Source organism: Leptidea sinapis, chromosome 31 (assembly GCF_905404315.1).
Source record: "Leptidea sinapis chromosome 31, ilLepSina1.1, whole genome shotgun sequence".
NCBI lineage: Eukaryota > Metazoa > Arthropoda > Insecta > Lepidoptera > Pieridae > Leptidea > Leptidea sinapis.
Genome location: NC_066295.1, coordinates 2,449,080 through 2,471,663, shown reverse-complemented (window position 1 = coordinate 2,471,663; position 22,584 = coordinate 2,449,080). Strand labels below are relative to the sequence as shown.

Here is a 22,584-nt window from a genome sequence, read left to right as displayed (position 1 = left end):
TCGCTTCTTCCCTTTCAGAGCGCCGTTTGTATCCGAAGCGGTAGTAGTATCTAGTATATTAGAAATGACATCAAATAGAATTCTTAAGGAATCAATTTTGTGAAAATAAATGCCTTTTACGCCTTTTTAAATGAAGTTCATAATCAGGATGATATTCGTATATAAACAAAAGTAAAAACTCCATTGAATAAACTTGAAACATGCACGTCTCTGTAATCCATCCAAGGTATTTCCAATTAAGTACAGCAACGGAGCATTATAACGACGTATTTTTGTATAACATACAAACAGAAATACTTATAAGTTAACGGTGTGGCGTGAATACAAGGTCAGCTATGTTATAATGGAAGTGTTTAAGAGAATTACTTCATAAGTAGAGGTAATTAGAGGTTAATTGTTCCAACATAATAATTGAATAAGCAGAAAGTGATAAAAAGTAAGGCAAGCAGCTCATCAAGCTATTAAATAGTTTGGAAAATCCAAAATTGCACGCCTCATTATATCAAGTACACAAGTACGTGGATGCACTCGTTTTCGTGTGCCAAGCTCTTGAATTCCCTGAAGGTTAAATTGAAATTTCGAATAGAGTTAGGACACTGACCTGTATATACCACTGGACAGGGTTTTCCATAAGTTTGGCAGCAATTTTTTGTGCCTATTTGAAGCGCCACTCGCGAGCGTCCACAGAACTAGTTTTGACGTATAATACAAATGGTTGCGAGAGAAGCGTACAATACTCTGAAGTATTTTTGCATTTTGAATTAATTTCGTTCATTTTCCGTGTTATTTATACTTCAAGAATCAACGTTATTACGTTGATTGTGACAAGTACAGTGCCATGACTTTGCGTATTCCATGTTTATTTTCGATCAATTCCTCAAATAATAATGTATCGCATAACAACCCGATTATGAGAATTTGTAGAGAATTTAACGAAGTGTGTGCTGATTTTGATATATTCTTTACAAATGTAGACATTTTTAAAAATACTCTTTATAAAACTTTCTAGTTTATCTAAAATAATTTAATGTTTAACTAAATTTCGTTATACTGTAATTACTATTGTGTCCACTTATTAATTTTTTATTTTTTTTTTACTATATTTGGTGAATGATGTGTACAATTTTAATTGGATCTCAGGATCATAAAAATATGCTGTACTTGTTATTAGATGATAGTTTTATCTTGTTATCTGTTATTGTACCTACTTGTAAATAAATAAATAAATAAATGACAAAAAAACATGTCTTAAACTAAAATTGCAAGTACAGTATAATTGTGATGTTTTCCAATAATATTATAACGAGTGTAATCGATGTCCATTCGTATCTTAGTTTTTTTTTATAAATAATAATTAAAAGACAGTGAATTGAACGCTCATATTAATTGAGAAATCCCGCAGTGTGTTAATACTAAACTTAATACTTTAAATAAAAAAAAATCCGGTACGATAATTTTCACATACACCTTTCCATACAAGGACGTCCAGACAAGATTATATTTAATGTTATTATTTACTATGTTAAACAGAATAATTATTGTTGTTGAAATATATTTTATTTATCTCAGAGATTAATTAACCTGTATGTGCGATTTAATAAAAAAAACTATTTTAATTCCGAGAAAACTGCTTTTTTTGACAAGTCGAGAGTAGAGCAACTACGTCAACGTGCTTGCAATAAATCGATCTGTGAGAAACGATACAATTTCTCGAGGGTTATCATTTTGATGCCGGCCATTGAACAGGAGCTTGTTGGCAAATAGCGACACTGATTTGCTAACGTTTGGAACAATACTATAACCGTATAATTAATAAAATATTCTCTGTGGTGGTACTTAGGTAATAAAACCTGTTGTACCTAGGGGCTTTAAGATAAATGTACAGCAATGTTAATAAACACAAACCCAGACGGATTCAGCATTACATAATGTCATAGACAAGGGTCGATCGATGTGTATGTCGAGGTGTATGTACAATAAATAGCTAGCCTACGCGTCTATTAGGCAGAGTTTTCATTCAGTTGTGTACGCCACGCAATGACAAAGTGTTCAGTGAAAAACTGTCCAAATAACAGCATATCCAAACTTAAAAAGGACGGGGTGTCGTATTTCAGGTGAGTACCCCTACATTTCATTTGCTAAAACAAAATGATCTTGCCTCGTGTTCGCGAGCAATAAAACCCAACAGCCGGCTGCTGGGCGAGTAGGTTAACCCAGTGCTGGCCAAAGTAAACTGCTGGCATAAGACATATAAATAAAGAGAGAGAATATAATTTACGAACAATTGACCAGAGATAACTATTTTAACAATTGAAAAAGATTCCACTATTACTTAACGCAACACCACTCCATTATGCGAGATTTGGATACATTCAGTAGTCAAACACCTAGAAGACACGTGGGCAACTCAACTAATTGGAACAGTCAATACGTCAATCCGAAATAAACAAGAAACTCTGCGTCGAACTAAAGCAGTCGGCATGCAAACTGCATAAGTGACGCCAAACTACAATAATCCTACTACGATTTCAAAGGAGAGCGTTTAAAATACACATCTAAGGTATTGACGCCGCGTTTTTCTCGACCTATAGCGATAGAGACTCCGTTTCCAGGGTTTCCAATGCATAAAAAACTGCTCCTAAGGTCATTCTTTTTATCTGCTATAAATAGCCTAAAAACAGTAACCGTTTACATTTAATGTACGCCATATATAGGCATTCTGTGTACAAATTATCAGTCAAATTGTTTCGACCACGAAGTTAAAGTTCATTTTATTACACAAACTGTGGCACGAGATGGGGCTTCGTGTACTTAACGTACGTAACGCAAATAAATTTTGAATATTCTATAGTCAAATGTATTTCGTTACCCTTTTTAAGTATACTTTTACACATTTTAAGTTTCTGTAAAAACAAATGACATGCATGGATTCAATAAACAACTCCCAAAAAGTTCTGGACTGGTAATCTTGCAAGCCTTTTGAAAATTTTTTTTCTGCCTTATTTTAAATCTCACAGTTTCACTAGTATATAAATTAATTTCATGTTATTATCTTTATTGCAATGAAAAGTGCAAGCGATGTGTTGGTCTATGACGATGGTCTACCTTATTTGGAACTACAGTGCCAACTAACATTTGCATTAACTCGTTTTGGTGTCGTTTGGTCGTCTATAGGGCATAGAGAGCTAAGTTCGAGTATTGATTATTATTATTATATTATTATATTATTATTATTATATTATTATTATTATTGTGAATACAAAGTGGAAATTGCCCAAATACAGCGATTCTAAGAATTGTGTGTATTTAAATTATCACCCCCTTCTACAATATTAACCTTTCTGGACGTCCGTGTGTCTGTGTTAAAGGATGTGGTACGGAAATTGGTCGCAAAGTTATCGTACCGTATTTTTTTTTTTATAATCTAAAGTAATACACTGCGCACTTTTTCAATTATTTTGTATTGATTCAATTAAATTTTCACCACATATTCTCTTGGTTTGAATATCTTCTTCAACGGGAAGACAAAGTTATCTACTCTCGTGTTGATTGTACATAGATTATTTTATACGTATAAAGAGACCTACCCAGAGACCTACAGTGTCACATGTATGAAGGCACACATACGAGCAGTAGCTAGGTAAACAAGAAATGTGAGATATTGCGGAAGCGAAATCCCGATCACCTCACCGTGCGTTGTTCAAACGTGATTCGAGTACTTACTGGTGGTTTATATACAAGTTTATGTTGATATTTCCACGCTGCGACAAAATAAATATTTACTTTACGCGAGAAACAAGTCTCCGGCCATTTTCATTGTTTCGCGGTGCATTACTTGAATGTCAGTACCATTCATTTGTAACTGTATAAGTAGTAGTTATTTGCATTGAGTGTTACAACAGAGGTCTTTACTAGTTAGTCAACCCTAATTTTAACTATACATTTGTGACGTTTTTGATCACATTCTACATAATATGTATGTTTTATTTTTGAGCAAATTTTGAGCGTCACACAACTGGGCTCGTCACCTTGAGACATAAGATGTCAAGTATCATTTGCCCAGTAATTTCACTAGCTATGGCGCCCTTCAGATCGAAACACAGTAATGCATACACATTACTGCTTCACGGCAGAAATAGGTGCCGTTGTGGTACCCATAATCTAGCCGGCATCCGGTGCAAAGAAGCCTCCCACTGGTAAAATTCTATGTATTTCGTCATCCGCTCTTGTAGATGAAGACGAAATATCTCGTCTCTATATCGCTGATGTCTGTAGGTTTTCTCACGATATTTTCCTCCATCTAGAAAGCTACATTTATTCATAAATCTTTATTGCACTCAAATGGTAAAAAATACAGCTGTTATTTTAAAATTTAGTTCAGCATACGACATCCTATTTTAAGAGACGACCTCTGTTTCTCGTTTTGTTACATATTTAAAAGATTTTAAGGCATTATTTCCATCTTATCACGGAACCTTTTCGTCTCAACAATGCTTTATTTTTGTGAAAATTATTTTTATTCATCTGTGTCCATAATTTACAGTAAATTTAACAGAAAATATCAGTTTTTACAATTAAATGATCTTTGAACTTTAATCCCACAAAATTTAATTTTAGCTTAATATTTATTTTTGAGCAAGGTTTCAAACCGACTTATCTTTTCAAAAAATCTTCCCCCACTTAACTTAAGCAAGGCCAATGAAGTTACAGACGTACACGATATTGAAGGTATATGTATAATAAGACTTAATTATCCAACATGCATGAGAACCACTTTTGAATTGTTGTTGGTTTTGAACATTATATTTTGTAATAACCTATTCAAGTTAAAGGTGTTTTTGTGGGCCAAGTGACGGAAGTGTTGTGATTCATCTGGCTATGGAAGAGAGATAATCAAGTGGGATCACTTAACATCATGAATGCATATTTATATATTATTTATTTTAATATATAATATATATTCCGCGCGCGCTCACTTCAGTTGATCAACTGAATCATTTGAAGTGTAAATATATAGGAGTCTATTGAGCTAATGGTCGTTGCATATGTGCCTATGATATTTCCCTCAACTCATCGCAGATAAGTACCAATATCAGAACTGGATTTTAATAAAAAAAATGCAATGCAGCAATGAACGTAAGCGCATTACCTTTCCAAAAAAAATAATCATCGAAATCGGTTGGCGCGATATTGAGTTAATTAAATTAAAATTATGTATAAATAAATTATATATTATTAAAAATAATTTATGGTTTTCTCATGGATGACTTTGTCAGATCTGGACCAATTTGCAATGGGACAACACGGGAGGCACCAGCTTTCAAATTAAAAAAGTATTATCAAAATCGGTTCATCCTGTAGAAAGTTCTGAGGTAACAAACCTAAAAGAAAAACATACTGACGAATTGAGAACTTCCTCCTTTTTCGAAGTCAGTTAAAAAATGGGACTAATCGGTAAGTATGCATAATCCAATAAAGACAATTATCAATGAGTGCTGATGTTAAAAACCAAATTGAACTGAGATAACTCTTTAATTTTCAAAATAAAATACTTACTCCTTTTATAATTCGGTTGTGCTATATGTACCTATATCGCCATTATGATAAAAAACAATTTAATTCTAAAGTCCATTACGACTTGGGTTTCTCCGAAACAATGTTGAGTTTTTTGCAACGGTCGCTAACAATGACCGATGCCTACCACCACACATACAAACAATTACTTCCTCTTAGCGTTATGGCGGAGTTTTTATCAAACGGTACGTAAGTGTACTAACAGCAAGTCGTGACGATACCTATATAAATGCGATGATGACGCCAGATCTGGATATGTATACACCGGCCATGTAAATCTTCTTAACTACTGACGAACATCAAATCTTTACTTGAAAAGTTAACGGAATCCTACACAATTCTCAGCTTTGCGTATTAGCAACACAAAAACTCCAGTTGTCTTATTAATGAAATAAAAAGTTACTCCAAGTTTAAAATAACATCTCCCTGTCAAATAATTCTGTAGTGACTAAGTTAGTTTTAAATTTGGAATAACTTTCAATGACTAGTCGTATCACCGCCCTTCCGGCAATGTAAATGAACACCTCGTCTAGTATTGGAATACCGGGTCTCGAAATCGCGATTGATTGATTGATTGCCAATTTCTTGGAATAAACTGGAAAGTCGCATATTTGGGGCACGTGCTTAGGCACGAGAGGTACAAACTCCTACAACTCATCATAATGGGAAAAGTTGCCGGAAGAAGAGGCGTAGTAGTTGCAGAAAAAAGTCTTGGCTGCGCAACATCCGAGAGTGGACTGGTATCGTGAGTGCGGCAGAACTAGTTCGCCTCGCGAAGTACAAACATTTGAAACTACAAAGCTGACCGCCAACCTTCGCTAGTCGGAGAGACACGCGAAGAAGAAGAAGAAACTGGAGCTCATCAATAGAAACAATACTTCTGATAGTCTATATCCTAGCGCTACAGAAAAAGAACTTTACATATTTAAAAAGTCAACGACAACTCTCTGCGTCACTGTGAGGGTTTCGTCCTTAGTTTCACCTCAGCAAAATGATTTCAACCAATTTTTTCTTCTAGTTCTACTTTCTCCACAAATGCCAGAGTTGTGATGTAACAAAAGCAAACTTCATAATGTATATTTTTAAGTGGGTACCATCATTTTGAAGTCGGTGTATTGAATGTGTGTTTTATGTATACCGCTTATACCTTTCTGCTTCAAATTTTTAAGGTATAACGTTATTATTGGCTTTAGTTCTGTTACATCGAAACTTAATTCAAAACGTATTTGTCACCGATAACCAATTGTCACGCGGAAATAGTGCCCCGGTCAATCAGGCAGTGTTTTCGAAGGACGCCGGATTATTTTTGCGAAAAAACTTAACATAAAACTTAAACCATTCAATATGAAAATTAAAATTGAATCACTTTATCAATTACGAGTAGTGACAACCGCATTAACATCAATTCAGTAGTTTTTGAAATATCGCGCACAAACAGGCGGCGGTGATTTTTTTATAATAATGAATGTCCACACGATTTACAGTGTCCAATGAAATCTATAGAACTATAACCCTCTATTTCAGCCGAATATTGCGAACTATTGAGCCGGACACCAGACTGACAGACAGAATTTCTGAAAAATGAATAATTTATTCCAACAAAACAATGAAATAAAACTAAATAATTATCGGAGGTAAGTTGTTATGAATGAAAACTATTTTTGAACTTATTATTGCCGGGAAAAAATTACAATGAAGTAGATTTTATATCGACGCGTCACGATTTTCCGACACCATGAAGTCGAAAATGGCTCTCTAGTATAGTGTGAAGTGATATCTTTAAGAAATTTATTTAGCGAGTGCCACTGTTAATATATATATAACAGTAGCAAACTATATTTCAAAATTGTTTTTTTTCGATAAAGCGAAGATTTGCGTTTTTTCACGCCGTGCGTGGACAAGCAAATCGCCATATCATTTTTATATAAATCTTTGAAGTTATTTTCGTGTTGTTCTGCCAAAGAATCTTCTATATATATACTTATTTAGATTTCAATAGACGCTACAAATCGTGTTGTGATTCATAAAAAGGTGTGGTTATTTACATATATAAGGTGTGGTTATTTACATATATATCTAAATAAGTATACCCCCATATTTAGTTTTCTAGGGTAGAGTCCCTATTAGTAGCCATAATCATAAAATCAAATCAAATCAAAAGCAGTTTATTCACGTAGGTCACGGAAACGACACTTATGAATGTAAAAAAAAAATCTTATTGAATCTACCGCTACTTCGTAAAGGGTTGAGCTAATGAGAAGAAGTAGCAAGAAACTCATTGCCACTCTTTTATATCAAGATTTACATTTAAGTACATCGATTTACAAATCATTTCAGATTACAATATAGTATGTAAAATGTAAAATGATGCAACAGACACACTCAAACGTCAAATAGTCAATGTCTTACACGAGTAAGTCAAAAATGTAAATGTAAATTAATACAAAAGTTATTGAGTACATAAATAAAGGTATTCTGTGGGCATTTTATAAGCGATTATAAATAAATAAATATGTATATATCCATACATATATATACACACAATAACTTTTAAGAATCTGAAGCCGAGTCCCCGGCAACAGGATCATCCTGCCACCACAAGCAGCGCCCGTTCACGAGCATGACGCATGAGCCAGCCATCGCCTCCCTCAACCATATTTTAGGGAAGGGGACAACCCGTCCCATGTCGCCGCCACATATCATAATATATATACTAGCTGACCCGGCAAACGTTGTTTTGCCATATAAAATATTTTTAGAGTTAGACCGTTTGTTGGACATTGCAACATTATTTTTCTACAATATAAGATTTTTTTCTAAAATAGACGTAGCCTAAGTTACTCCTTATTACATCAGCTACCTGCCAATAAAAGTCGCGTCAAAATCGATCCAGCCATTTCAGAGATAAGCCGGATCAAACAGAGTGACAGACAAAACTTGTAAAAAAAAATTAATTTGGTGTATGTAGCATACATATATTCAAATAAATGTAGCATAAAACGGTTATTTCAATATTACAAACAGACACTCCAACTTTATTTATATGTATACATTATTATACTTTGAGGTATAAATTTGAGAGACCCAATAAACCTTTTGTCGACATATCTTATCACACTTACAAAATCGTATTTCACAGCACAATTGGCAACACATACAGTTTAAGTAACATAGGTACTTTAAGTCGTTGCATAATTAGGCGTAGGTGATAACATCTATGGTAATAAGTTAGTGTTTATTGTTACTGAGAGATTCCGAACGTGACCAAAACCGCTTGCGGCTATACGAATCACGATTATGAATACTTCCATATCATTAAATATGACAGACGGATACACAACTTTTGTTGTTTTATTAAGGCGAAGAGTAAGCAGAAAACACGCAAACAAGGTATTTTTTGACAAGTTTCATGGTCAAAGTACAGCATTTCGAGCTATGAACACTACTTAATCCTGTTACACATATCCTTAAGTCTTATTTGTAGGTTGCTAATGGTTGCTGTTGGTTATAGTTAAAACTGCCGAGCCTTTTTGAACTACCACTTTTCTTTGAAGTTAAACAAGTTTTTTGGCATGGCGTGACGCATTTGGTACTTCTCTCAGAAAAGTTATTCTTATAGCTTGTACTTTTTTGTGTAGGTTCATTTATTCAGATTAGTAGTGAATAACGATTATTGTAAGCATATAAACTGTTTTCCACGCAAGAATTTTGAAAATATTGGCTTTGTTACATAGATGGCGGGCTGAACTCATATCACTCAAGGTCGCTGGCATTTAGTGTCGCCTTAATTGTCTTGCAGAAAAGGGCAATTCAAGCGGTCTTTGATGAAATGTATTAAGAGGTTCATTGAGACAAAAGTTTAATCAAATCAATAACATGACATACACTACTAGTACATATAATATAATATTAATTATATTGATACTTTACACAAATTATCTTGCCCCAAATTAGGCATATATAGCCTGTGTTATGGGTTGCAAGATAACGATATATTTAATACAATATACTTACTTTAACATACATAAATACATTTAAACATCCATGACTCGGAAACAAACATCCATATTCATCATTATGAATGCTTGCACCTACCGGGATCCGAACCCGGGACCTCTAGCTTAGTAGGAAGGATCGCTAACCACTCGGCTATACAGGTGGTCATATATAGAAGAATATAATTACATTTAGAAGAACCTCTTGTACGATCATTAAAATATTACCTAATCAAAATATAGTTGAGGTATATTACATAATATTTACAATAAGCTCCTAAATAATATTAAAAACTAAATAAAAATGATATTATAGACATCATAATATTCTGCATAATCTTAAAGATTTGGGATTCATGTTAAATAGAGTTGCTAACTTTAATATGTAAAGGTTTACTATTATTGAATATTATCTAATTATTTAAGTTTAGTTTTTCTAACTATTAAATATTATATTATCATTGACGATCTGTTTTACACGAAGTTATTTCAATTTGAAAACTTTTTGTCTTTATCTTGCCTTTGTTATAGAATTTAGTGACAGGTAGAAGTAATTTTAAGCTTGGAGTAACTTTACATTTCGTTTATTAATATAGCAGCATGAGATTTGCACTTAATAACTTGTACCTAAAGGTTTTAATAAGAATAAAATATTAAAATATAATTGATATACAGAAAAACGCAAAATTGTCTAACTAGGGCATCATGATATACCAACCTATTACCTTTTATCAATATTTAAACGATTAGTTAGTTACATTTTTCTTTTAGTCTTTAAGTTTTAAAGCCCGTCGGAGGTTCCGGCAGGTGATTTCCATTGCGTAACAGAACAGTCTGTATTGATATATTGATTTAAAATGCTACGTTAAATAGAAACAAAGACATACATACAAAGCAAATTCGCACAGACATGATAAATATCAGTTAGACAATAATATATACGTTGTGGTGTTTATGGATAACTAACACTTCGCATATATTATGTTAAAACAAATTCAATTTAGACATTTACTATCAATGTTAAACTTTTAAATTAATTGCTACCATTAGCTGGCGCCTTTATGATAATACTACACTTATATTTTTAACCGACTTCAAAAAAGGAGGAGGTTCCCAATTCGTCGGTATGTTTTTTTTTTTCTTTTATGTTTGTTACCTCAGAATGTTCGACTGAGTTAACCGATTTTGATCGTTTTATTTGAAAGCTTGTGTTTCCCATGTGGTCATATTGTAATTTGGTCCAAATCTGACGCTGGCATCCATGAGAAAACGATAAAAGCCTTAAATTTGCAAAAAAAAAAAGTAAGTGCGCGACAAGTTTACGAATAAGTAACTCAAAACTTCTGTCTCTAATCAAATCAGATTTTAAAAATAACAATAATCGTAACTAGAATTAGATTAATTAATTAGATTATCTAAGAATACGCAATTATTTTTATACTTTTTAGTGCATATTACATATATTGTTTTGGAATACTGTTTTTGCAGTCGGTTGTTTTTTTTGTTAAGATTTTTGTTTGTAAAACCATGGAATGACTAATCTTTCGGATTTAACTTTGCTACTAGGAGCTACTATCGGGCAAACCATTCAATTACTTCTTTGATAAATAAATAACATACAGCGCATACAAGAGACTTGTTTGATGGCGTTACTAACCTTTAAGAATGAGGTTTACGTTGTGTTCCGTCGAAACCATAGCTTAGGATGTCAGGGCCACGCTGGGCTCTCGATAGATTGTCATAGAATGCCGAAAAAACCTTGTTCAGCTTAGCAAATAGTTGATTAGATTACGCGATTACCACTAAAAATCGTATCACCCTTTTTTCGACTATAGCCTTTAGCGTCCCATCAGAATTCAAGGTGCCGAAATTTCAAGCACATTTACCCGAAGAGCAAAGTCAAATTGGTTTCGGAGAATAGATGCCATCAATAGAGTGAGCTTTATGCCGGCCACGACATTAGCAGCCTATCACGTTTGGCTTACAAGTCTAGTTACAGCCTAGTATCAGCTCGAACTAATTTCGCAGAGCTACTCGTAATGTCTAAGTTCCGGGAGGGGCTCAACGTTTTTCAACGCAGGTAGAATGATACCATTCTATGGTTATATACCGAAGTATCTCCAAAACCTTTATAAATAAATAAATAAAATAGCCTTTATTATTACTAGCGATTAATTTTTTTTTCTTATAAATAAAACTTAAATTATCTTAACTAGTAATTTGTCTCTCGACAAAGGCCTCCTCTAAAGACTTCCACCTTATTCGGTCTCTGACTACTCTCATCCAGTCCCGTTCTGCTATTCTTTTAAAATCGTCCTCCCACCTTCTAATCTGTCTACCTTTCCTTCGTTTCCCGTCTCTTGGATACCATTCTGTAACGGTTTTTGTCCATTTCTCTTTCTTTTCCCTCAGAATGTGTCCAGTCCATTTACACTTTTGCTTTTGACAGAGCTTGTGTGCGTTTTTGAATTTTGTCTGACTCTTTATGTTTTCTAACGTAACTTTGTCTCGTCTCCGAACTCCAATTACGCTTCTTTCTATGGAGTTTTGGCACACTTATACTTTTTCCGAGAGATGGTCTGTTAGAGCCCAAGTTTGACATCCATATGTTAGACATGGGAGTATACACGTGTTATAGACTTTTCTTTTTATTCCTATAGATATTTCGGGGTTTTTCATGATTTCACTCAAAGACCAGTATCTTTTCCATGTATTACAAATGCGTCTGTCTATTTCTTTTTTCATGTTATTTCTAGGGGTTATTAACTGTCCTAAATAGATATATTCTGTGACATATTCTACTGTTTCATTGTTAACTACTATCGAACCAGTTGTGCCGGATGAATTGGTCAAGATTTTCGTTTTGGACGCATTTATTTGCAAGCCGGCTTTAGCACTTTCGTTTGCAAGTTGTTGCAACATTTGCTCTAGGTAGTTTTCACTCTCCGAAAATAGAATGATGTCATCTGCGAATCGTAAATGGTTCAATTTTTCGCCGTTTATATTTAGGCCAAAACATTCCCACTCTAGGTTCCTGAAAATCATCTCTAGGACTGCTGTGAAGAGCTTAGGAGAAATAGGATCGCCTTGACGGACACCCCTCTCGATGCGGAACTCTTCTCCTGCTGTCTCCAGTTTGACCTGTGCAGTACTGTTCAGGTATACATTTTGGAGAAGACGAATGTACTTGTTGTTTACTCCTTGTTTTCGCAGTGCATCCCAAATGTAATCATGTTCCAGAGAATCAAATGCTTTATTGAAGTCGATAAATCCTATGAAATATATTTTGTTGTACTCATTATATTTTTGTAAAACCTGTCTTAATACGTGTATATGATCTGCAGTTGAAAATCCAAAACCTCTACGGCCTTACAAATAAACTTAATTTTGCATATTCTTTGTTTATTCTTAGGTATAACTTTATACTAAGTTTATTTGTAAGGCCGTCACTGTCTTATTAATAAACGCGATGTAAAATTACTCCAAGTTTAAAATTACTCCTCCCTGTCATATAATTCTGTAGTGACAAAGATAAGATTAAGACATAAAGTTTTAAATTTGGAATAATTTTACATCGAGTTTATTAATGGATTTTGTTTTAGAATTAACTAAGATTAAGGGCGGCAGCACTCTGGTGATCACTTATTATCACGTGACCCGTACGCTTCCGATCCATTAAAAACTGTTTATTTAATCCAATGTATTATGCTTATTTCTGCCGTGAAGCAGTAATGTGTAAGGATATTGTGTTTCGGCCTGAAGGGCGCCGTAGCTAGTGAAATGACTAGACAAATGAGACTTAACATCTTATGTCTCAAGGTGACGAGCGCAATTGTAGCTCCGCTCAGAATTTTTGGGGTCTTTCAAGAATCCTGAGCGGTACTGCATTGTAATGGGCAGGGCGTATCAATAACCATCATCTGAACGTCCCGCTCGTCTCGTCCCTTATTATTATTAAAATAAATGCTGCGATGTCTTTACCTCTAAGCCACTGGAACTGTCAAAAGAAGTTCTCTAGTTACTTGTTATAAGTATAAATAGAAGTTATTTGTTTTTAATGAGACACTATTATTTGTTGTTTCCTCAAAGCAACGGTATCTAATTATTTCCGCGTCACAAAATCAGGTTTATTTTAATATTAATTCATCATAATATTATCTTGTTACTTGGAACCGCTTGTGTGAGTTTTAGTAAAAACGTGTTCCGTAATATTACTTACTTATATATTTTAATGCAACTGTTATGTCATCAGGGATTTTAAAATACAATTAACGGGCTAATTAATTGATATTATAAACACTATTACTATATATTTACAGATGAGCACCTACATAACTCTATCATTACTCGCATTTTAAAAAGAAGTTATTCTCTGTATTTATATATTTTTTTATGTAGAATTTTTGTCCGGTCGATTGTCCACTTTAATATAAAAGGCCAAAACGATTTGAATGTCGTTTTGTATCTGATATAAACATGCACAAACGAAATAGAAAAAACTTAAACTCATGTATTGTGATCTATGTGTATCCACCTAAATTCTCTTGCAATTTCAGAGGTTCAAAAATAAATGGTTCGATCTAGTACTGGGGTGCACCAGAGCACAGATGAGAACACTACCATATGTGGCAGAACCTGTCTTTGTAGAGCGCTAGAATATGGGCCCGCTTGAAATACTGTTTTGTTCTATTTGTAATCCCCGTTTTCTCGGAAGCCAATTTGACTTTGCCTTGCTGATTGAAAGGATTGGCAATTGCTAGAGATGTGGGGACCCAGTATTCCGATACTAGGCGAGGCATTACAGGATGTGTTGTCGAAGTGAGGTGATACGACAATTATTAATGGTGTCTTAAGTGCCCTACTTGAGTCTTTTTGATATCGGTTCCATAAGTGCCTACCTTGTACAATTTTTTCAATATTTAGTGCAAACTGCACAGGCATGGTATACTTACGATTTATTTTATTTACATTTATATTTTATTGATAAAGTTGTATAGTATATTACGCATCTAGGCAAAGTAGGTCATTCCCACCAATTTGGCCGATTCTCTCCCGGCAAGACGACTTTTGTCCCTCGTCGGGGACTTAAAGCGAGCTTTTCATGGAGCTGCGAAAAAAACTTATTTTTTAAAATGATTCAAATCGTCACGGCTAGTAGATAATAACAGCCTTGTCTAAAATGTATGTTTGAAGTCGGTACCTTTTGTTTTTTTTTATAGATAGTATGCTAATAAATATTGCTATTATATATATTATAAGCTATATTGCTAATATAGCTTATTGAGCTAATTAATTTTATTATCATTAATATACGTTTCGTATACAAATGATTTGAGTTTTCTTTAGTGTTAATTCCGCCTATATTTGTTTTTAAACAATTTGACACGTGTGAGACTGGTCAGTCTCGTGCCAGATTTTGGCGAGACAACACGTCCTGAGGATGGCTCGTGTAGAGGCGAAACACGTGTAGATTTGTTTAAAAATAAATATTGGCGGAATTAACACTAAAGAAAACTAAAATAATTTGTATCATTATGGATTTCCGCAAAGTAACGCCTACTTCAAAAAATTTTCTTATACTTCTCGTCTCAAGTTGCAATCAACGCTAACTTCAAAAGGCTGTTCATTTTTAATATTTAATTCAATATGTTTGAAGTCAGTATTTTTTCTACAATGTTTTTTTACATCATTACTCAGATGACACTTTAGTTAAAACTAGATCAACTACAATATTGAAACTTCGAGGATAATTATGTCATGATGTAAGTGTCCTTAATATCTCATTTTTATCTCGTTGCACCAACAAATTTCAGACACATGATAATAATTATAGAGATGGTGATATCAAGTCATAGCGACCTAGTTTTACTTCCATGAATAATACTTGGTAGTAATAGAGTTGATAAATCATTGTATTTCTTCGATGCGATTACTAATTATGACAGTAATCACGACTATCATGTTCACGAAGCATTCTTACACAAACATTGAAGTCAAGCTTTAAAGGTTGGTTCATACAGTTTATTATTTATTACTTTTTATGAAATATATGATATCATACTACGCTTCATATATTAGATGCAGCACCTTACAAACTAATTTGTTATGTATACATATTACAGCCATTGTAAAATACTCTATTAATTGACAAAAGTGGCCGTTGAGTTTCTTGTATGTTCTTCTCACGAGCTCTACTACGTTTTCCGAACGTATAGTATATTTAGTAATTTATAATCAATATTTGTAATGACGATTTAAAAGCACTTAGTTTAAGCCTAATTTAACAAAAAAGTTTATTTGTCTTTGAGTGTTTCTTGAATAGAATATACTACATTTACGCGGGTAATGGCATTCTGACTCTTGCATGACATTGTTAAAAGAAACGAAATATAATTCAGGTATTAATTTGTACTTCTATTTGTTTTGGTTTTCAGCACTTCTTCTCTGTGTTAACTTTCACTATTGCTTAGCTTATCCTACCACGTGCCCCACAATATTCCTAAAAAAGCATCTAAAGTTTTGATATCAGGTATAAATATATAGGTTTATCACTGTGGAAATTCCCACATTAAATGATATGCTAAAGATGAAGTGCATGCAGTCCCAATTTTACAGTCCTTATGAGCAGTGGTTCGGTACTCGGATGTTATTAGTTAAAAAAAAACTAAAATATTGTCGTTGGCGTAATGGGAACCGGTAAATCTCTCCACGGAGTACCAATATGTTTTCCGTATCCGAATTCACGTTTGTTCGACGCTTAATTATAAGCCCGATAACACTCGAGGTGGAAAAATATAGTATGTTCATACTTTCACAGCTGGCATCAAAAATTTTACCAAGTAAAAGACAAAAAAACCAACATATAAGATATGGCGTCAGAAGTGGGATCTTAATAATGAAACTCGTGCGTCCGACTAGCGTTAAACTTCTTTATTCTACTACAGATCTATTTATCAAAAACAAAATAATATGCAACGTCGACCTTATAATACGCCCTATGAGGGGGTGAAATGCAATCAAATCCAATAGCCAGTAGCCATTGTTTACAATATGTTGTGATCATTAATTAACCAATAGCTGAGTTGTGATAATTACCTGACGAATGAGCATTCAGTACTCTGCGCCCGCTCACCTCAGATGGTTGACTGAATCGTTTGCAAATATCTAGGTATTAGGAACACTACTCTCTTATAAGGTTGATGCTCGACATTCACGTATAGGTAGATGCCGACCCTTCATAAGGACAACCCTTTTTGACAAGTTTTGTATAGCCGAGTGGTTAGCGATCCTACCTACTAAGCTAGAGGTCCCGGGTTGGAATCCCGGTAGGTGCAAGCATTTATATGATGAATATAGATATTTGTTTCCGAGTCATGGATGTTTAAATGTATTAAATATATCGTTGTCTTGTAACCCATAACACAAGCTATATATGCTTAACTTGGGGCAAGATAATTTGTGTAAAAAGTGTGTCAATATTATTATTATAAGGGAGCTGTCAGCCTTGAATGATGCTTCGTATTAAATTTTGTATATTCCCTTAATAGGTATTATAATAAGTTACAGAATCAAGACACCATGATCGCATGTTGTTACAAAAGCCCGTCAAGGGCAAGACGTACGAAGTGTTCCGTACCACCGTCAACCATCGTTCAAGGTAATAACACTGTGTGCTTTGTGAACACTTTTGGAAAAGAAACATTGTTTTTGAAGCAAAGCTAAACGGACGTTCGGGCCACTAGCTGCGCGGGCTGCGAGCTAAGCGTCAGATTTTCTATCGTTACACGACCGTCAGATAATATAAAGTTGTCCTATCGGCCGTCGGACCTCGCAGACGGCAAGCCTTCGCGTACCGCCAGAGTTCCTACACGTCGCTCGCCTCCTCTTTTCATATAAGGCTTCGCTTATTTCGGGCGTTTTTTGTATGGCGGCCATTTTAGAATTCGCCATGCAGCGGCATTACACTGCTAAATTTTCAATCTTCAGGCTAACTAATAATTCATCTGGTTAATGAGAACGATGACAAATAATACAGACAAACGTATGAACGGAAGGGACACTGGAGACTTAATAACCCTAAATAATTAATCTACATTAACCAATATATAACCTACAAATGCATTAGCCATCCAACCGAATACATGCGATATGGCATCTTGATTTCAATTAAAACGAGACGCGTCTCGGATCAATTTGATCGCTTCATATCAAATTAAGATACCAAAGCAGAGGCTAATATTAAATCGCGTACGGTAATCATGAAATTATTTCTCTTATCAAATTCCTTATAGCCAGCTAACACAGCTAGAATTCCAAATAATCTTCCAAATTACAAAATGAATAAATTTTACCAACAAATCAGTACAACTTATATTATTATGAAAACTTTCACTATCAACTTTATTTATATAAATCGCCTATAGTACTCACGAATCACGATCCATCGGTGTTGGTTGTAGTAGAATATATTTGGTAGGTCTGAGAATCGGTTGCATCTATTCTTTATACCCCAAAAAATTTAATTATTGAATTTTTTTTATTACTTTATATGGCAATACAACGTTTGCTGGGTCATCTAGTAGTATTTATATAAGTATTATAGTTTCGTTTGAGTGATATGACGATTTATTAAGTTTAGAATTACTTTCGTATTGTTTTGCCAAAGAAGTTCTAACGCTTAGATAATTTATACGTCTAGATAGAGCCTCTTGCTGCTAGAAAACCGATGAAAACATACTTTATTACTTTAGCGTGCGTGATAAGCTACGCATTGCTTAAAATAGAGGTTAACAGTCAACCCCAATTTTTTCGACTTTTTAACATCTGTCACTCTCCTCGATAAATAGATCTTTACTTATTTTGGAGTAGATAAGCTAAAACACAGTAGTCCTTTTATATTGCTTAAAACTCCATCTAGAAGTCGTTATAACTTTCAATGACACATGATTAAAACTGTTTTTTTTTTCAATTGTTGGAACCTAGCTAATGAGATCTAATGACCGGATTCTTGTTTGTGTCGTCAATTGACGATCCGTAATGATGTTGTTTCGTTTAGTTTTGAATGTTACAATTTGCTTATAGAGAGCAATGTAAATGCCGCGCCTGACGAACTTCAGTTTTGTATTAAAATTTTAGCTTAAAACTTGAGCGATGCGTGGAATAAATCGCTCAAGTTTTCACAGGACCAATATTGTTCTACCAAGTCTAAATATATCAAATTACTATTTAAAGTTTTATCTTTGTTGCATTGTAATATGATGTTTTAAGTTGTCAATTCAAACAAATCTGGAACTGAACCGTCAGACTGTGTTACAAGAATATGAAAGGCGAATTTAGGCTATCAAACGCCCAGTAATTTACTTTTATTTAAAAAAAAACTTCATATTCTTGTTCGTTCATAAAAATATTAATATATAAAAATAAAGATTGCTACACTTTTATACTATGATTATTATTATATATATTATAACAGTTTACAACAACAGTTAGAAAAATATAACACAACAGTATAATTCATTGAAAAATTATAACAGTTTAGCCCACCTCTAACGATAAGACGACATATTTGAATGAATCAGTGCTGCAAATTACTAATATGATGCGGTTACTACTGTTGTCGTCACACAGGTTTCAAATAACGGGATTATGTGAATATCTTTTTGTTTTATAATGATTGGGTGTGTTTTCATACTGCCATATTACCTATTAATTGGATGTAGTAGCAAATATATTGTTGCACAGTGCAATCGTTAGGTATAAAGATACACGTTACATGCAGTATTCATTATAACAGTATTAAAAAGGAATGAAATAGATTAATTAAAATCGATATTTATTTATTCGATTTCTTTGATTATGCAACATCTATATCATTGTAAAATGTCAACATACAAATCAACTTCCGTTTGTATTTGCGTGTGCGTTCTCAATTTGTTTTTCTCTGTTATTTCTTTTTAACCCTTTTTTATTTGTTATTGTTTTGCAGCCCTTAGATTCAATTCCTGGACGATGTTCTTTTAATGTATGACCCCAAAATAATGCGTAAGATATGCAAAATGTATTTGCAATTCGATAAAAATATTATTTTTCTAAAAACCCATTCTTTTTTTAAGCTAATTTCCTAACAATTTTAATCCCCATATACTTTTCTGTGTGTGCACTCGTAGCCGAAGTTGGCATGGCTGAGGGGGACCCCCTTTAACACTAATTTTATTATAGGGTTGCTTCGTAACGTCCTGTAATTCCTCTGAGGTTACAGGGGAATGTGGGCGGCGGTGATCACTTAACATCAGGTAACCAACTATACGCTCGTTTGTCCTCCTTTTGCATAGAAAGATTTCCTCAGGACTTATATTTTGTAAATTTTCTTTTTCTACCTGACAAAAAAGAGTACAACAAAAACTCAAAAATCATTCGCGCGAATTAAAATCGCGCGGCGTTAGCGACACAGAAGCTGTTCCGGATTTTTTCAAACGCTCGAAATAACTTAATGCTAATTGTAGTCAAGGTTCTCTCCCACATTTTCAATAATGGAACCCGCCAACATTTCTACGGAATCAATGACACCGCTCATGATTCGTGTCGGGGCTTATAGTTAACTCAAGGAACTATCACACAACTGTCTTGACCGATTTAAAATTTTCTGTGTGTGCATGTGTTCCTGCACTGCAAGGTCTCAATTAAATATAAAATTAGATCGTTGTTATCAGGAGGTCTACTGGCAAAATCGACAACGATACATTCGGAACGATACGATAATACTCCGAATATATCGCAACTACCCTACTCTAACAAATGTTCGAATTCCTTATCGTTTATCGTAACCATAGACTAATATTTTGATTTTTTTTCGATGTTAGTGTGAATGAATTATGTGCAAACCTTGAAAAACTAAATATTATCTGTGCTATGTCGCTGTTAAGTGTCAAAAGTCAAAACATAGTTTAGTCGCAAAGGACCATGCCAGACTCTGCCCCACCAATTTACATCATTTATACAAAATACGAGGGGAGGTCAAAAAGTTCGCGGAATGACTGGGAAAAAAGATGAAATGATACATTATGTTATTTTTCCTTTTCAATATATTCCCCCTTAACACGAATACATTTTTGGGATCTGGCATATAACTTATTAATACCGTCGAAAAAATAGGTTTTGTCTTGGGCGTCAAAATACGCCGAAATCGCCGACTTGACTTCATCATCGTCTCTAAATTTTTTTCCACGCAGCTCTTTCTTCATCTTTGGGAATAAATAAAAATCGCTAGGGGCCAGGTCTGGACTGTAGGGTGGATGGCGTAGTTGTTCAAAACCGCATCGATGAATGGCAGCCGTCGCAACATGACTCGTGTGAACGGGCGCGTTGTCGTGCAAAAGGAGTACACCTTTTGTCAGTTTTCCTCTTCTTTTTTCTTTAATAGCTTCTTTTAATCGGTCCAATAGGGAAGCGTAGTACTCTCCCGTTATAGAAACACCACGTTCTTTATAATCGATCAAAAGAATACCTTCAGTATCCCAAAAAATAGTCGCCATGATCTTTCCGGCCGATTGCGACACTTTAAATTTTTTTGGGGGTGGTGTGCCTTTTTTGTGCCACTGCATCGACTCCTGCTTTGACTCAGGCTCATAGTGGTGAACCCAAGTTTCATCACCGGTTACAATTCGGGCCATAATTTCTTCCCTAACTTCTCCACAGCGGTCCAAATACTCGCGGGAACAGTTGACGCGCTCACGTTTTTGCAGCGGCGTGAGCATTCTCGGGACCCACCTTGAACACACTTTACTCATGCCAAGATGTTGATGAAGAATATTTAAAATTGTGGTTTCTGATACTCCAACTGATGCTGCAAGTTGTTTCTTCTTCAACCTTCCGTCTTCCAATACAAGTTTTTCAACTTTTTCAATGATTTCCGGCGTAGTGGCCTCAATGGGCCGTCCAGGTCGAGGATCATCTTCAATTGACTCCCTTCCTTGCTTGAAAAGGCCGTGCCATTTGTAAATCATGGTTTTACCAGGAGCAGAGTCTCCGTAAACAGCTAACATCTCTTGCAAAATAGTTTGAGGCGTTTTTCCTTGTTTGGTGAGGAACTTTACGACGGCGCGATGTTCAATTTTCTCCATAGTGGCTAGTTTGTTCCCGATTTACTTGTTCACTCGTTTGTAACTCGAAAGCTAATGACCCAATTAGGCTAGAAATTGGCATATATAGTAATTATGAGTTACTCAAGTAGCGGCTACCTGGAGGAGCGACCTCACCCCCGCCAACCCCGCCATTCCGCGAACTTTTTGACCGCCCCTCGTATATATAAACGTACATAGTACTGAAGAATTATGTAATGAATATAATATAACCATTTAAAGTTGAATAAATAATACAAAACTTCCCAATTAATACAATGTAAAAAAAGTAACTCAACCTTTCTCGTCGACTTCCTATTTGTCAGGCGGCCATTTGCATTACTTTCTACGAATAAACGATCAATAAAACTACTTACTTGCTAGTAAAAATGTTGAATATGTAGTTGTTGTTTATTTGTCAAATTCGAATATTCGTCTCTGACATTTTGAACTAAGAGTAGGGTTAGGACCGATTATATCGATAATGTTTCGTTCATTCAATCATCTTTTCGACATTAAATACGATGTAACTAAGAGTAGGATTCGACACGACTACTCGTAATACCACGAAATATCGAATATTGATTTTAGGAGTAGGCCCCCAGAGTCGTATACGATATGGACAAAAATAAATTTCTATAGAAATATACAACACAGTCTAACAAAGGTCGGGTATTGTAGAACAGCAAATAAATCGTAAAAATGTAGTAAGTTTTTTGCAGTGGACATTAACAGAATTATAACATGATACACATTACAAAACTCCTGCCTTAAATTACGGATATAAAGTCACTCAGTATTCTTGTAGAGCCCAAAAATTCTGAGCGGATCTACAATTGCGCTCGCACCTTGAGACATAAGATGTTAAGTCTCATTTGTCTAGTCATTTCACTAGCTAC

General features: G+C 34.5%; 2 protein-coding genes across 4 annotated transcripts in view; one reads left to right on the top strand and one right to left on the bottom strand.

Moving 5' to 3' along the window:
• LOC126974202 (calcium release-activated calcium channel protein 1-like) overlaps positions 1 to 22,584 on the top strand; it is an 84,980-nt gene that overhangs the window by 8,446 nt on the left and 53,950 nt on the right. Inside the window, exon 1 of one of the 2 annotated variants that reach the window (XM_050821653.1) lies at positions 10,671 to 10,693. The exons of the other annotated variant lie outside the window; for it this stretch is intronic. The gene's annotated coding sequence lies outside the window, so the exon portion shown is untranslated. Of the gene's footprint in view, positions 1 to 10,670; positions 10,694 to 22,584 lie in introns of those variants that run through there. 2 annotated transcript variants of the gene reach the window in all.
• The window catches only part of LOC126974223 (methyl-CpG-binding domain protein 4-like), a 43,770-nt gene that overhangs the window by 15,541 nt on the left and 5,645 nt on the right, over positions 1 to 22,584 (bottom strand). Inside the window, exon 1 of one of the 2 annotated variants that reach the window (XM_050821684.1) lies at positions 602 to 732. The exons of the other annotated variant lie outside the window; for it this stretch is intronic. The gene's annotated coding sequence lies outside the window, so the exon portion shown is untranslated. Of the gene's footprint in view, positions 1 to 601; positions 733 to 22,584 lie in introns of those variants that run through there. 2 annotated transcript variants of the gene reach the window in all.